This window comes from Leptonychotes weddellii, chromosome 1 (assembly GCF_054177405.1).
Source record: "Leptonychotes weddellii isolate Sample4059 chromosome 1, ASM5417740v2, whole genome shotgun sequence".
Taxonomy (NCBI): domain Eukaryota; kingdom Metazoa; phylum Chordata; class Mammalia; order Carnivora; family Phocidae; genus Leptonychotes; species Leptonychotes weddellii.
In genome coordinates, this window is record NC_138369.1 from 138,935,083 (window position 1) to 138,950,234 (window position 15,152).

Here is a 15,152-nt window from a genome sequence, read left to right on the forward strand (position 1 = left end):
TTTGGGTGCTGAAATGTCCTATCCTAGAGAGTAGTGAGTGCTGTGTCTGGCAGACCTGGCTCATAATTTGCCTGTAACTCAAGATATTCTTCCTAGGGGCTGAGGCCCCATTAATTGTTCCAAAAAAAGAAAAAAAAATAGTTTCAAATAAGTTTGTAAGGACCCATTTCTAACACTTAAATAGTTCTGGGCAGACTTTTATAATATTTTCTCAGCTGTTTGAGAAAGAAAATGTAATTGGTAGTGGGGAAGGGGTTTCTTACCTAAGTAGGAATTAGCAGAGTTGATAAGATAGACCACAAAGAGGTCATTCATGAGGGCTTAGTGGATGTCACAGGGCAGGTGAAAAGAATGAATAAGGAACAAGAAGAGAGGTTATGTTTATGATAACTTACCTAAGTGGGCTAATAACCTGTCAGTGATAATGGAGGCGTAACTTTCTAAAGCATACATTAGAGTGAAAGGTCCTTGAGAGCAGGTGTGGAGTCCAGTTAGCAGAGTTTTTAATAATAGACTCTGAAAAAACATTTTTAAATTAATGAATACATGCCTCCATCTGGGCAGTTCTTTGCATAGTCTCCCTTATCTGACCAATTCTCAAGAAAAGTTCAGAGACTTAGTTAGGTTCTCCAATGAGATAGTTGAATTTTAACAAGGGCATAAAGTCACTAATTTTTATTGATTTATTCATTTTAATCCCATTCACATTCCTGTCCTTTTTCACCCACCTAGGTAACCACATTCTATTGGTAATTGGACCAATTTTACATGAAAGTGATGGGAAATGAATTCAGAGAGGTAGTGAGGGCTTGGGCTTCATAGGCCATGGTAAGGGCTTCAGAATCCCAAGCGTCAGTGAGGCTGGAAAAGTCTGATGGGCAGGAGTCTTTGAAATCACAACAACCCGACTGTAGGATTACCAGATGAAGCAGTTTCAGCCAAAGAGCTTGATTTAGGCTATATGTCAAATATAAAATTTCTGACCACTGTAGATAAAAAAAAAAAAAAAAAACTGTGCCTCATTGGACCCCCTTCTTTGCCTATTGAATCAGTTTTACCCACCTAACACTCCCGGTGGGTAGCCATACCTACAAGAAGCTTAGGGAGCCATAGTGAATGTGTTTTAGAATTTTCACAAGGTCTTTGGTTCCAAAGCATAGTTTTTAAGACACTTCAAACAAGAATTTTAAATATTAGATAGGTTTTCCCTTGTACTGACTGTCTGCTGTGCTAAGAACTATGGAATTCTTGGGCATGTTGGACATGTACTTGTGTGTGCATAAATCACTTTGCAGAGGAAAAAGAGGTTGAAAGTTCACACAAGATGTGCATGCTCTATGACCAAGTCATACCAGAATGAGCCAATTTGGCACACATGCTTTTGAGAATGTGAGGGAGCTGATAGTTTGCCTAAGATGGGACATTCAGGGGAGGTCATTTTCTTGTCCATTGATGTATAAATCTTTAAAATTCTGAAGCCATAGACTAGTATAACCAAAGGAAATAGCCCAGAATTTTTCTTATCATGTAGCAGAGATGACAGACTTAAAATCTGATGGCTCTTTCAATAGCTCCTAAACGAACTAGGACTTGTCTGGCTCCATTTGTCTGCCCGAGAAGTATTTCCATGATTTATCCATGAGGGTTTCTAGCAGAACCTTACACTTACTGTCTAAATTAATGATACTCCTTTCTTTTGCCATGACAAAAACCACTCTATGCTATATACATTATGTTAAAGACTTTTTTTATTTTAGCATGTGGACATATTCTGTAAAAGCATTTTCAGTTTCATCACATTGACAAGCTGATTCCATTAAATCACCCACCATCATCATGTTCACTTTTTTCTTTTTTGAAAAGTTAGAAAACAGTGATCATCTCAGAGTTTTCAAGGCAATCACTTTGTGGCAAAAATAAATCTGGGAAAACCTGGGCCTATTCCTTGAAGTGGACAAAAAAAAAAAGATGGGTTATATCATTCTTCTCATTGGCCCTTTTCTTGAAGCTGTCAAAGACAAGGAGGAAGATTGGGTCTTTTTTATCTTTTCTAGTAAAATGAGATGTTAAAAAAAATTCTGGATATAGATCAAACTTCTCTACCTCAATATTTGTTATGTATTATTTGACCTCGGTACATTGAATGAGTAACATGAAAGTGTTTAATTCAAGCATTTTTGAGCATTTCTGCACCTTCTGATAAAATGTTATTTGGTAATATTTTCGGGTTACACTGCTGTTTTGAATTAGAGCAGTTATATCCTAGCTCTCCCATCATTGTGCTTTTCTCACTGAGAAGAAAAAAAAAATCATCTGATCATGCTACTGCTGGGTCATTTAAAGCATTGAGTGGATGTGTGAAATGAGGGAAAAAAGCCGCTCAGTATGGGGTTAATTAGCTCTGTGGAGTTGTGGGTGGGTCACTTCCTCAGGACCAAATCATGTAGGAAGAACCATGCACGTGCAGACTTGTAAAATTAAAAGAAAGCTATGAACCCTCAGACTCTGGAGACACAAATTGATTGCCTTTGGAGACAAGAAAGGAACCCTTTTGCACAACGAGTGCTTAGGGCTTCACTGGTCAGAGAAGAATGGACTTCCCTCGAAGTGTCTGGTGTGGGCCACAGTCGGGCACGGCAAATGAAGCTGCGGTTGAGAACACCTTGGCAAATCTGCACTTCTTGCAATTGACCTCCACTGGACTCTTTTTAAAATCGTATTATCTTGCTCACTCTCTTTAACGTGCCTTATTTTCTGGGTCTCATCTTGGAAACAAAATACTTTCTTCCTGAAAGTATGGGCGAATCCTTTCTATTTTCCTAATTGTGTTTCGCAGACTGCCACAGGTTCCCTGGCTGCTGAGATGAGCTCCGCCAGAGTTGGGCCTGGAGGATCCCTACCAGCTTGTTTACAGTCTGAGCCCTTACTGAAGTAGGAGGTGAAAAAGCGGGCAGGAAACATCCTCAATGCCTAGATCATTAATAGGTGAATCTGAGAATTCAGGTATTTACGGGAGATTTCGCAGGCAGGGTTTTCTAGGGAAGAGAGATACTGTGAAAAAGACTCCTTGAGCATATGCTAACCAAGGGCCAGGAACCAGTGGAAATTAACTGTGAGGAAATCACTACCGAAGAATATGCTAGTGAAGTGTCAATGCAAAAATCCCTGTTTTCTTCTGCTTCTGCCTAAACCACTCTGACATCAGTAGGAACAACAATTCTTGAGTGTATGGACAGAAAAATCCCAAAATATTTTACTTTTGAGAGAAAAAAAATATATGTGGCGCATGCACACGAATATATATATCTTTGCTTGCATTTAAACTATAAGCTACATTTGTTTCTTGAATTGGGGAAGCAGTAAAATTGAAAAATTTGGAAAGTCCAAAGCAGAATCCACCACCACCACCACATACAAACATAATTGCCATACTTCCTCCATTGTGGAAAAACCTGAATCTAGATCTTGTAAAGACAGTTAAGAAAATGCAGATTCCCCTGGGAGGAAGTACTGAATTAAATTAATAGATTTTCAGATAACTGAGAGCAAGTTGGACTTGAGGAGGACAGAGAGCTGACTGAGAGTGTCCCCACAGAGGTAGTCCCAGTTACATTTGTTTCTTTTTCTTCAACTGCCTGATATGATAGGCATGTGGAGGTGAAAATATGGATGTGGGAATAAGAAGAGATGGAGGGAGACAGGCCATGAGTAAGTTCTATAAATTCTTTTTTTTATTGAAGTTTAATTGACATACATTATATTAGAATGATATATTGGTTTCAGGTATACAGCATGATGATTCAGTGTTTGTATGTATTGCAAAATGATCACCACAAGTTTAGTTAACACCTGTCACCATGTGTAGTTACAGAATTTTTTTTATTGTGATAAGAACTTTTAAGATTTACTCTCTTAGCAACTTCCAAATATTCAGTAGAGTATGATTAACTATAGTCACCATGCTGCACATTATATCCCCATCACTTATTTATTTTATAAATGCAACAGTGTACCTTTTGACTACCTGCACCCATTTTGCCCACCCCCCTACCCCCACCTCTGGCAACCACAAATCTGTTCTCTGTATTTATGAGCTTGGTTTTTGTTTTTTGTTTTTTGAATACCACATATAAGTGACATCACATGGTATTTGTCTTTTTCTTATTTGTCTTATTTCACTTAGCATAATGCCCTCAAGTTTCATCCATGCTGTCACAACTGTCATTTTTTGAGATGACTGAATAATATTCCGTTGTGTATATATACTACATCTTCTTTATTCATTCATCCACTGATGAACACTAAGGTTGTTTTCATATCTTGGCTATTGTAAAAAAAATAATGCATTGAACATGAGCATGCATATATATTTTTGAGTTAGTATTTTCATTTTCTTCAGATAAATACCCAGAAGTAGAATTGCTGGATCATATAGTAGTCTTATTTTTAATTTTTTGAGGAAACTTCATGCCAGTTTCCATAATGACTACACTAATTTGCATTCCCACCAACAGTGCACAATGGTTCCCTTTTCCCCACATCCATGCCAACACTTATTTCTTATCATTTTGATAAATAACCATTCTAACAGATGTGAGGAGATATTTCATTGTGGTTTTGATTTGCATTTTCTTGATGATTAGTGACATTGAGCATCTTTTCATTGTACCCATTGACCATCTTCATGTCTTCTTTGGAAAAATGTCTATCCGGGGTACCTGGGTGGCTCAGTTGGTTAGGTGTCTGACTCTTAGTTTCAGCTCAGGTCATGATCTGAGAGTCATGAGACTGAGCCCCGTGTTGGGCTCTGCGCTCAGCAGGGAGTCTGCTTGAGAGTCTTTCACTGCCCCTCTGCCCCTCCCCCCACGCATGCACCTGTGTCTGTGCACACACACTCTCTCCCCCTCTTTCTTGAATAAATAAAATCTTTAAAAGGGGGGGAAAAAACGTCTATTCAAATCCTCTGCCCACTTTTCAATCGGATTTTTTTTTACTATTAAATTGTATTAGTTCTTTATATATATTCTGGATATTAACCCGTTATTGGATACACGGGCAAATATTTTCTCCCATTCAGTACGTTGCCTTTTCATTTTGTCGATGGTTTTCTTTGCTGTGCAGAATATTTTTGGTTTGACATAGTCCCACTTGTTTATTTTAGCTTCTGTTGCCTTTGATTTTGGTATCAAATTCAAAAAGTCATCGCCAAGACCAATGTCAAGGAGCTTACCACCTATGTTTTCTTCTAGGAGTTTCTTCTACATTCAAGTCTTTAGTCTATTTTGAGTTAATTTTTGTATATGGTATAAGGTAGTGGTCTAGTTTCATTCTATTGTGTATGGCTATCCAGTTTGCCCAACACCATCTATTGAAGTGACTGTCCTTTCCCCATTGCATGTTCTTGGCTCCTTTGTCATAAATTAATTGATCATATGTGAGTGAGTTTATTTCTGGGATCTCTATTCTGTTCTGTTAATCTAAGTGTCTCTTTTAATGCCAATACCATACTGTTTTTGCTGTTTTGATTACTATAGCTTTGTAATAGGGTTGAAATCAGGGACCTTCATGCCTCCAGCTTTGTTCTTCTTTCTCCAGATTCCTTGGTTTTGGGGGGATCTTTGTATTTCCATACAAATTTTAGAATTCTTTCTTCAATTTCTGTGAAAAATGCCATTGCAATTTTTATGAGATTGCATTAAATCTGTACATTGCTTTGGATAGTATGGACATTTTAACAATAATAATTTTTATAATCCACAAGTACAGAATATCTTACTATTTATTTGTGTCTTCAATTTCTTTCATCAATATCTTATAGTTTTCATTCTACAGGTCTCTCACTTCCTTCATTAAATTTATTCCTGGGTGTTTTATTCTTTTTGATGCAACTATAAATGGAATTGTTTCCTTACTTTCTCTATCTGATAGTTTGTTGTTAGTGTATAGAAATGCAACTGATTTCTGTGTACTGATTTTGTATCCTGCAACTTTACTGAATTCACTCTTAGTTCTAACAGTTTTTGTTTTGTTTTGTTTTCTGGTGGAGTCTTTAGGATTTTCTATATATAGTATCATGTCATCTGCAAATAGTGACGGTTTTACTTCTTCTTCTCCAATATAGTTGCCTTTTATTTCTTTTTCCTGACTGATTGCTCTGGCTAGGATTTCCAATACTGTGTTGAATAAAAGTAGCACAGGGGCACCTGGGTGGCTCAGTTGTTAAGCGTCTGCCTTTGGCTCAGGTCATGATCCCAGGGTCCCGGGATTGAGCCCCGCATCGGGCTCCCTGCTCGGCGGGAGACCTGCTTCTCCCTCTCCCACTCCCCCTGCTTGTGTTCCCTCTCTCGCTGTCTCTGTCAAATAAATAAATAAAGCTTAAAAAAAAAAAATCAAAAAAAAAAAAAAAGCACAAGTGAGCATCCTTGTTTTGTTCCAGATCCTAGAGGAAAAGCTTCATCTGCATCTATTGAGATGATCATACAATTTTTATCCTTTATTTTGTAATGTGGTGTATCACACTGATTGATTTGCAGATGTTGAACCATCCTTGCATCCCTGAAATAAATCCTACCTGATTATGGTGAATGAACCTTTTAATATATTGTCGAATTAGGTTTGCTAATATTTTGTTGAGGAATTTTTAGTCTATATTCATCAGGGATGTTGGCCTGTAATTTTCTTTTCTTGTGGTATCTTTGTCTGGTTTTGGTATCAGGGTAATGTTGGCCTCATAAAATGAGTTTGGAAATGTTCCCTCCTCTTCTATTTTTTGAAAGAATTTGAGAAGAATCAGTATTAATTTTTCTTTGACTGTTTGATAAAACATTATCACCAGTGATACTGTCTGGTCATGGACTTTTGTTTATAGGGAGTTTTTAAATTACTGATTCAATCTCATTACTAGTAATTGGTCTGTTTGGATTTTCTATTTCTTCATGATTCAGGTTGCATGTTTCCAGAAATTTATCCGTTTTTTCTAGGTTGTCCAACCTGTTGGCATATAAATTGTTCATAGTAGCCACTTAGATCCTTTGTATTTCTGTGGTATCAGTTTTAATGTCTCCTCTTTCTTTTCTGATTTTATTTATTTGAGCCCTCTCTTTTTCTTGGTGAATCTAACTAAAGATTGTCAATTTTGTTTATCTTTTGGAAGAACCAGCTCTTGGTTTTATTGATCTTTTCTATTTTTTTTTGTCTCTATTCCATTTATTTCTGCTTTGATCTTTTCTATTTCCTTTCTTCTACTAACTTTGGGCTCTGTTTGTTCTTTTTCTAGTTCCTCAAAGTGTAAAGTTAGGTCATTTATTTGAGATTTTTCTTGTTAGAGATTTTTCTTATTTCTTGAGTTAGGCATTTATCACTATGAATTTTCTCACAGAACTGCTTTTGCTGCATCCATAAGTTTTGGTGTAAGTTTTATGAATTCTAACAACTGACGTTATTGCTTATTGTACCATAACTTTTCAAAATTCAAGTTGGTGGTTAGCTTGATCCTGTCATTTGAAACAGCATAAGCAATGGCTACAAGCAGCAACCATTATCCTAGTTCAATTGTCAAAGTCAGCTTAAAGCTTTTTTTTTTTTTCTGTAGTGATATTGAACAACAACAACAAAAATGTTTCTTTTGAAAGGTCTTAGACCTCTATCCTTCCAAATCCTGATCATAGCATAACCAGCCTCAAGAAATCATTAATGAAGACTAGAACAATATCCTGTAACAAGTTAGCTTGAAGAAATTGGCATAGTTTATCTCTTTGATTCATGTTCTTATGAAAATAATGTGTTGCAAAATAAAACTGTATTTCTTTCTCCCAATATTTTTATTTAACCAGATTATTACAAGTTATATTGGTACTGATTTTTTTCCTAACAAAGTTGAATAACACTCAAAGGCTTCAGTAGCCAAAGTCCATCTTTAGAAATAGCTTTCTTCTATAATGTACTGCCAATTTCTTATGTGTGTGTATTTTGACCTTCCTGATGCCTCTGCTATGGGCTGCCTGTTGATTGGTACATGTTAGTGCTTTGCTTATAAGAGTTGGGCAATAGTTCAGTGATCCAGTCCAAATGTGGGCCATAGATAGAATAGGCTCATCTTCTAATTAAGAAATGTAGCAAACTGCTTTAAATGAAGTTGGTTCAGACAAGGTCATTGGAACTGTTCATCTAACCCCGTGTGCTGTATGTAATGGACACTTCTGCTGAACTCCAAAAGTGCAAGGTAAATAAACAAGAAGGCCAGTAACTTGCTACCCCTGTGAGAGCTTTCTCTAAGTCTGTTATTAGATTTACATTCTTAATCATATGGGGCCCATTTTGATCATTTAAAAGGACTTGTTCACTGATTCTCCTGATGTCTTTGAAGATAGTCCTGGGAATAATAATAGTGAGTTCTTATATTATTTTTCTGGTCTTTTCTAATTTTTTTTTAAATTGGAGATAGAGTTTATATGCATATTCATACCAGGTTTATGAAATATTCAGCTACATTTCTTAGACATGAAAGAATTAATTGTTAGAATGTTTTACTCTAGCTAATCATATGTTTAAACTATAGTTGATTCAAGTATATTTTTCCTCAATTCTATTTGTGACATATACACTTGGCAAATTGAATCAAGACGTAAGCATTATAGATACTATTTTGAATTTAGTAACTTACAGATTTTTTTGTATTGCCTAATCCTCTTCAAACTGTAGAATGTATTTTACTCAACTGTGTTGTGATTCTGTACAATTTTTAGGATCAACATGTTATAGGATTTTTGTAGCCATAAAGAGCTAATCACAATGAAAGAAGTTATTGAATCCATCTCCTGACTGGAGGCAGAGCTGCATTTATTCCATCCAGAATAGATGAAGATCTTTCCTGTTTTTAAATAGCCATGAAGATAGAAATTTCATAACTGCTCATAGCAATCTATTTGATTATTTACCACTTGCACATTTAGGATGTTCATCTTTAAGTCTTAACTTAAATTCTTCACTGGACGGTTTAATATCATTATGCCTTAGGACAAAAATGTCGATCATTATTTATAACAACTGTTATAGTCAGAAAACCATGAAGATATACCTCAGCTTTTTCTTTCTGAAGCAAAATTATCCCAATGTTTTTTTAAACATTTACTTTTGTTTTTATAGCTCTTTCTGTACGAGAGTGGCAAAGGGGACTATTTTAAAAAGTTCTGTCATATATGATGCCTCTGAGAAAGACACTGCATATTTTAATTTCACTGAGCTGATGTGGAAATAGGCACAGCTTTTTCATTATATGCTGATGGACAGAGCATTTGTGTTCGTTTAACCTTGAGGTTGAAACTTGTTCCCAAAAAAGTAACTGACTCATAGCACTGGCTAGACCCAAGAATAAAGAGCATCGGTTTTCCTAATCTTAAAGCTCATCTTGCCCCCACTCCTAAAACACACTAAAATTAACTTTTCCTTGACCTCTCTCTTGTGCTATTTATTTACTGATTTAACAACTTTTTTCTATCATCTTTGTCTCCTAAAATAGAGAGACAGCATTTATTCAACAAATGTTGGAGTGTCATGCTGTGTTTAGGACACTATGCTAGGCTTGGGAGATTCAAGTGTGAACTGTTAGCAAAGGCTCAAAGACAAAGACGTCCTAGGCATGTTCAGGGAGGAGCCAGTAGCCTGTCACAGAATATAAGGAAGCAGCATTGGTGGGGGTGGGGACAAAAACAAACAAACAAACAAAAACCAAGAGAGGTGGATTGGGGCCAGATTGTGAAAGATCTTGAATTCTCTTAAGCAAATAGTTGATGGTGACAAGGACAAAAGTAACATTTTTCAATCTATATTGTGGAAAGCTCTTTCCAAGTCTTTAAAACACATACTGTGCCCATGCTGTCTTCTTGGTTTAGTATCTCACAGATCATTGGGTATAAGTACCTGCTTAATTTGTATCTTTTGGTATAAATTTTATGTCGTGATTTTTTCCTTTGGATTTAAAAAAAAATTTTTTTGAGGGAACCATTTGAGTAAAGACAGCCTTCTGTTCACACTGATCTGGATGTTTCTTTCTCCTGCTGTGCCCATATTTATTCCAAAGCCCTCTGTACCACTAACATGTTACTTTCTGTGTTTACACACTGAGGAATCTCAGGATGAGTTTCCCTTGTAATAGACATAACCTTTTTGTGCCAAATGGCATTAATTGTGGTCTGTGAGCAGCATTATGACCAGGTATTTCTAATTGATTGGACTATGTGATAACAATGCCAGACCTTTTTAACATCCCCTAAAGGATATCAATGTACCATAGTAAATGGTCCTGGTTTACCAATCTGTTTGAAACCCATGAAGCTACAATTCAGGAGTTTGAGATATAGAAGGAAAAGTTGTTTGAGATCAGATTGTAGAGAGCTCTTGACTGTCTTCATAACAGAGTTAGGTCTATTTTAGGAGCTATAAGAAATAATCCTGAATGTATTAAACAAATTCAGTCCCTGACACTTCCTTCTGCCCTGCCCTGCCACCCCACCCAGATCTCCAGCTTTTATTTAGTTCTTATCTTTCAGGTCCTATACCTGTAAGAATCAGGAAGACTTGGGAGGATTTGTGTGGGGTGGGGTGGAGTGTCAGGTTGTCTTAGCAATGTTTCAGACCTAGGAATAGCCCTAGACCTAAATGTTGAACTTTAGTTTTGAATTCTCTTTTTATTGATCATTATTTCATTACCTAAATTTTTTTTATGGTAGACATTTTTCATATTAAGGAGAGGTAAGGCATCACTGATTTCCTTATCGTTCTTCTCAAGATGGATCCAAAAAAAATGGATGGTCTTGAGAAGCAGACCTTAAGATATGAATGACCATTTGTGGCATTTATAGTCGTCTTAAGACTGACCAAAAGGAATGAAAATACTTCAGGAGACCCCAAAATCTAGCTAGTGGGAGATTGCACATGCTCTGTATGCACATCGAATAACCCTTCCATCTGACTTTAACTTGTAAACCTTTTGCCAGATAGAAAATAGAGAATTAAAAACCTCTGAATTCAGGGCGCATGAAATGTCATTAAATCTAGCATAAAATTTCTTGAATCTGTCAGATAAAGGAAATCATGTATCCATAGAAAAGATGGAATATCAATTGACAGGAACCTATGAAGCTGGCACTTATTCTGAAAGACATATGAATCTAAAAATCCAATAGTGCCTCAGCCTTTGAAAACACGGAAGCCAGAAAGGTATTAGGAAAATCAATAAGGTAAAAATCTTCATCCTACTATTTGGAATGACTCCCACATAAGAATTAATTAACACAATACTTCTAGAACATTAAAAGGATGTTAAAATGTTATCTCTACCCATAGAAAACAAAGATATAAACCCACCTAACTTCTAGAGAGAGGGTTGAAGAGAAAAGATTGGAAAGATTAAAGGCGCATGTAAGAGGTCATTTCTGCCCTGTTGTCACACCATTTACCCTCTTCAGATAGAAGGATAAGTGTTGAACTTCAGTTCATCTGAATTCCTCAGCTCTATCATCAATGCTGTGACACATTCTAATTTTCTGATTCATTTGTGATGAATAAGCTCTCTCTTTTCTATTCACAGTGCTAAAAGTAACCAATTTTTGTGAGTGAGTTATGATTACTTATTTTCCATTTTTGTATTGCACTATTATTTTCCCTTTGCAAAGTTTCTCTCACTCTTTCTCCACCAGTGTGAATCCCATGTACAAAAAAGCCCTTGGACAGTACTGCTGCTTAGGCTTCAGTCAGTCAAGAGGAATGAAAGACTGACAACCCGATTCCGTTTTTAACTCAGCCAGATACCTCGGCTGGCAAGTGGCTCAGCTTCCGCACCATAAAATGGGTATAATAATAGCTTTCCCTTAGCACTGTGAAATATTTAGAATACAAATCAAGCCAAACCTGTCTCCTTCCAAAGGAGAAGCTTAAACTAGCCTACAAAATCCTGAATGAGCCCTCATTTCAAGGGGAAACATAAAATGGGAAATACCTAGATGTAGTGTAATTTAGTGGTTAAAAATATGTAGACTTTGGAATGGTACAAACTTATTCAGATCCCAGCAGCTGTGGGATTTGGGGTAAGTTTCCTAATTTCTCAAATCTCCCTTGTTCTATAGTAAATTGGAAATTAACAGTATTTGCTCTTCTAGTCAGGATGAAATGATCTACTGCTAATGCTGCTTTTCAAACTCTTCCGCATAGGTGATCCTCAGGTTGGAGTGAGTGATCCAGTCAGTCCTCAGGGTGCGGGCCATTGCCTGAAGCAGTCTGCCACACATGAGACTTTTCAGTGAGGTCTCAGGGTTCATCCTACAGATACATGCACATTTTGCATTCTACTCCTCAATACGCTCTTACTTGTTTCACCAAACCAGAAGTTCCATGAGGACAAGAACAGTGGCTGTTTTATTTCTTCTATAATATCCAAGAAATAGTTATCAGACAAATAAATGTATGTATAAATAAGAGTTTAAACTACTTAGCCACAAGGACAACTGACCCTCCAAGAAGACAGCCATGTCTTTATTATGTATTCTGTAGCCTGGTGCGCTCCTATTAACATTGCTCCACATCCCTGGGTATATCCACATTCAAATTTGAGAAGCATTTACTTAGCAGGATGCCTGCAGCCACAGAAGGTGCTGAGTAAATAGCAACTCCTCTCATTTCTCTGCTCACTACTCCTCTTCTTCACTGTTCCTAAGCCTCTGTGGACTTTTTTAAAAAAAAAAGAACTTGTAAAGAACTAGGTAAGTCAGAGTCTGGGAGGCCTTTAGAGGAGTCTGTATGTCTCTAGCCACACGCACCCATGTAGAGCTCTATTTCCTATACGTTTGTTTGCTCCTGGCTCCAGGTCCTAGTGACTTGTTCAGCTTCCTAGAGGTGATAAGCAGTGGGATTGCATGGGCATTTTCTCCCCTCTCCCCTAGGCCAAGGGTGGCTAAACTGGAATTCATGGATGACCTTCATGGAGTCTGGAAGATTCTTGAAACTTGGTGTTTTTAAGAAGTTTTTTGGGGGAGGGATTCTCATAGGGATCTGTATCACCTCAAAATGTTGGAAACCATTGCCCTTGAACATTACATAAACTGAAATCAGAATTGACTAATCTTTATTAATAATACATTTAATTAATAATACATTTGGTTCCTTAGAGATTGATACTATACAATAATTTCTACTGGGAAATCACAGAACACAATTAGACTTCACCATAAACCACCCCTTCCCCCCCCCCACTACTCTTGCCTCCCCACCATGTTTTAAGGTCCTGATTCATTTGGGCTTCATAGTTATATATTCTTTGCTAGATAGTTATGCTTTGAGCCTAGCATGCTAAATGCAAATGTTTTTCATCGTATGCAAAACTATCATAGATAATTCTTTGCATTTCAGATGAAAACAACTTACAGACATATAAGGTGAATATCAGGCGGAAAGGGCACACATATCAATAAAATAACAATTTGAACTGAGGAGGAATAAACCTATGTAGATTAATACATATTCTCAAAATTGCAGATTGTAATTCAATCAAGAAGTAGGGGCCTTTTGACGTTTATGAACATTTATAAATTGTATAAGAACTCTGAGATTAAATTTTTAGCCTTAATATTAAATTTGGGATAGGTATTATTGTTTTTCATTAATATATAAAGACAATTATATCCAATAAAATCTTCAATTTAACTTGGCTTTAATTTGTCTTAGACTGTGACATACACACTGTGATTTTTCTCTCCATCTTGGATTCCTGTCATTGACAGCCTGTGTGTCACCACTTGACATCCAGAAAAGATATTTCTTTTTCATTCCAGACCTTGGATGTATTAGTCAATCTGGGTACAATTTACATTGATCTCTTTTGATCACATCAAAAATTTAACTTTGATTAACTTTTATGAATAAATGCTCCTTGAAATTTGAAAAGGAAAGTTATGTGCTCAGATATAAGAACACAAATGCTAAGTATAGTTTTAAAAAAGCGTAATGTATTATTGAGAGTTATTGGGTTTATAATGTGCAACAGAGAAATGATAAGTGAGCATATTTCATAGATAACCACTAATCACATTTTCTCCTTTTTCCCAAAGGTTGGGGAAAAAAGCAAGCTCAGAAAAGTTGGGAAGAAAGGAAGGGAGGGGGGAAGGAGGGAGGAAGGAAGGAAGGAGATTTAAAAAATAGACTGATGCAGTGGTGGGGATCCTGGCTTGTGGAAGGGACTAGAATGTAGCAAAACTTAGAACTTTAAAGTCTTTGAAGACTAGTCAATCTTTATATATAGTTCAAGTTTGCATGTACTTTCAATGAATCATACATAATCTAATTATATTGCTTAAAGTTTTCGTTAAACTTTTCAAAGTTTTCATCAATTTTGTGAAAAAATTTGAAAGCAGTGGAGACTCCCAGCCTCTCTTGTGTTAGCATACATTATGATCCAGGCTGCAGATTTTCATCTTAACTCTTCTTATTCAAGGAGGGGAACAACACCATCCTTCACACTTACATGTGCATGGACAGGGTTTCCCATAGGTGATAAAGAGGAAACTTTTCCTTTGGAGGAACCTCTATGATAGTGCACTTGTCTAGAAAACTTGTTGAGAAGTGAAATCTCTTTGACAGGTTTGTTTGTGTTTGCTTTAGCCTTATTCTGTGCTAAGTTATATAATCACATCCTTCTTCTTGATCCCTTTTAGTATGGTTTGTTTTGCATATTTCTGGAAGCCTTCTATGAAGTGGTTAAAATCATGGTGTCAGAGAGGCAAGAATTCAATCAGCATATATTAAGTCCTTGATATATTTGAGTGGGGTGTGGGTAGAGAGACCTGCTTTGCTTTTTCAGTATCCCTGTTTGGTTTATTAATCTCTCATGGATCTTCTGTTACTTCTGTTTTATTTTTCTATAAGAGAAGCTGTTAAAACAGTGGTGAGCAGGCCAATCCCATCATAGCTCATTTGGCTTGTGAGTTGAAGATTACAAAGGAGAATTATCTGATTTGAAATACAGAAGGAGAAACTGTTAAGATCAACTCCCTGCAAACCTGAGGTTTTCATCATTAGAGATACAGATGTTTTCATTTAAAATCATTTTGTCGGAGGGGATACTCCTAGGCTGGAGAGAAGGGGCAGAGGCGGTATATGGTCCT

The 15,152-nt window shown here is 36.6% G+C and overlaps 1 protein-coding gene across 29 annotated transcripts in view; it reads left to right on the forward strand.

Moving 5' to 3' along the window:
* The window catches only part of ZBTB20 (zinc finger and BTB domain containing 20), a 764,927-nt gene that overhangs the window by 565,815 nt on the left and 183,960 nt on the right, over positions 1-15,152 (forward strand). The window lies entirely within an intron of this gene.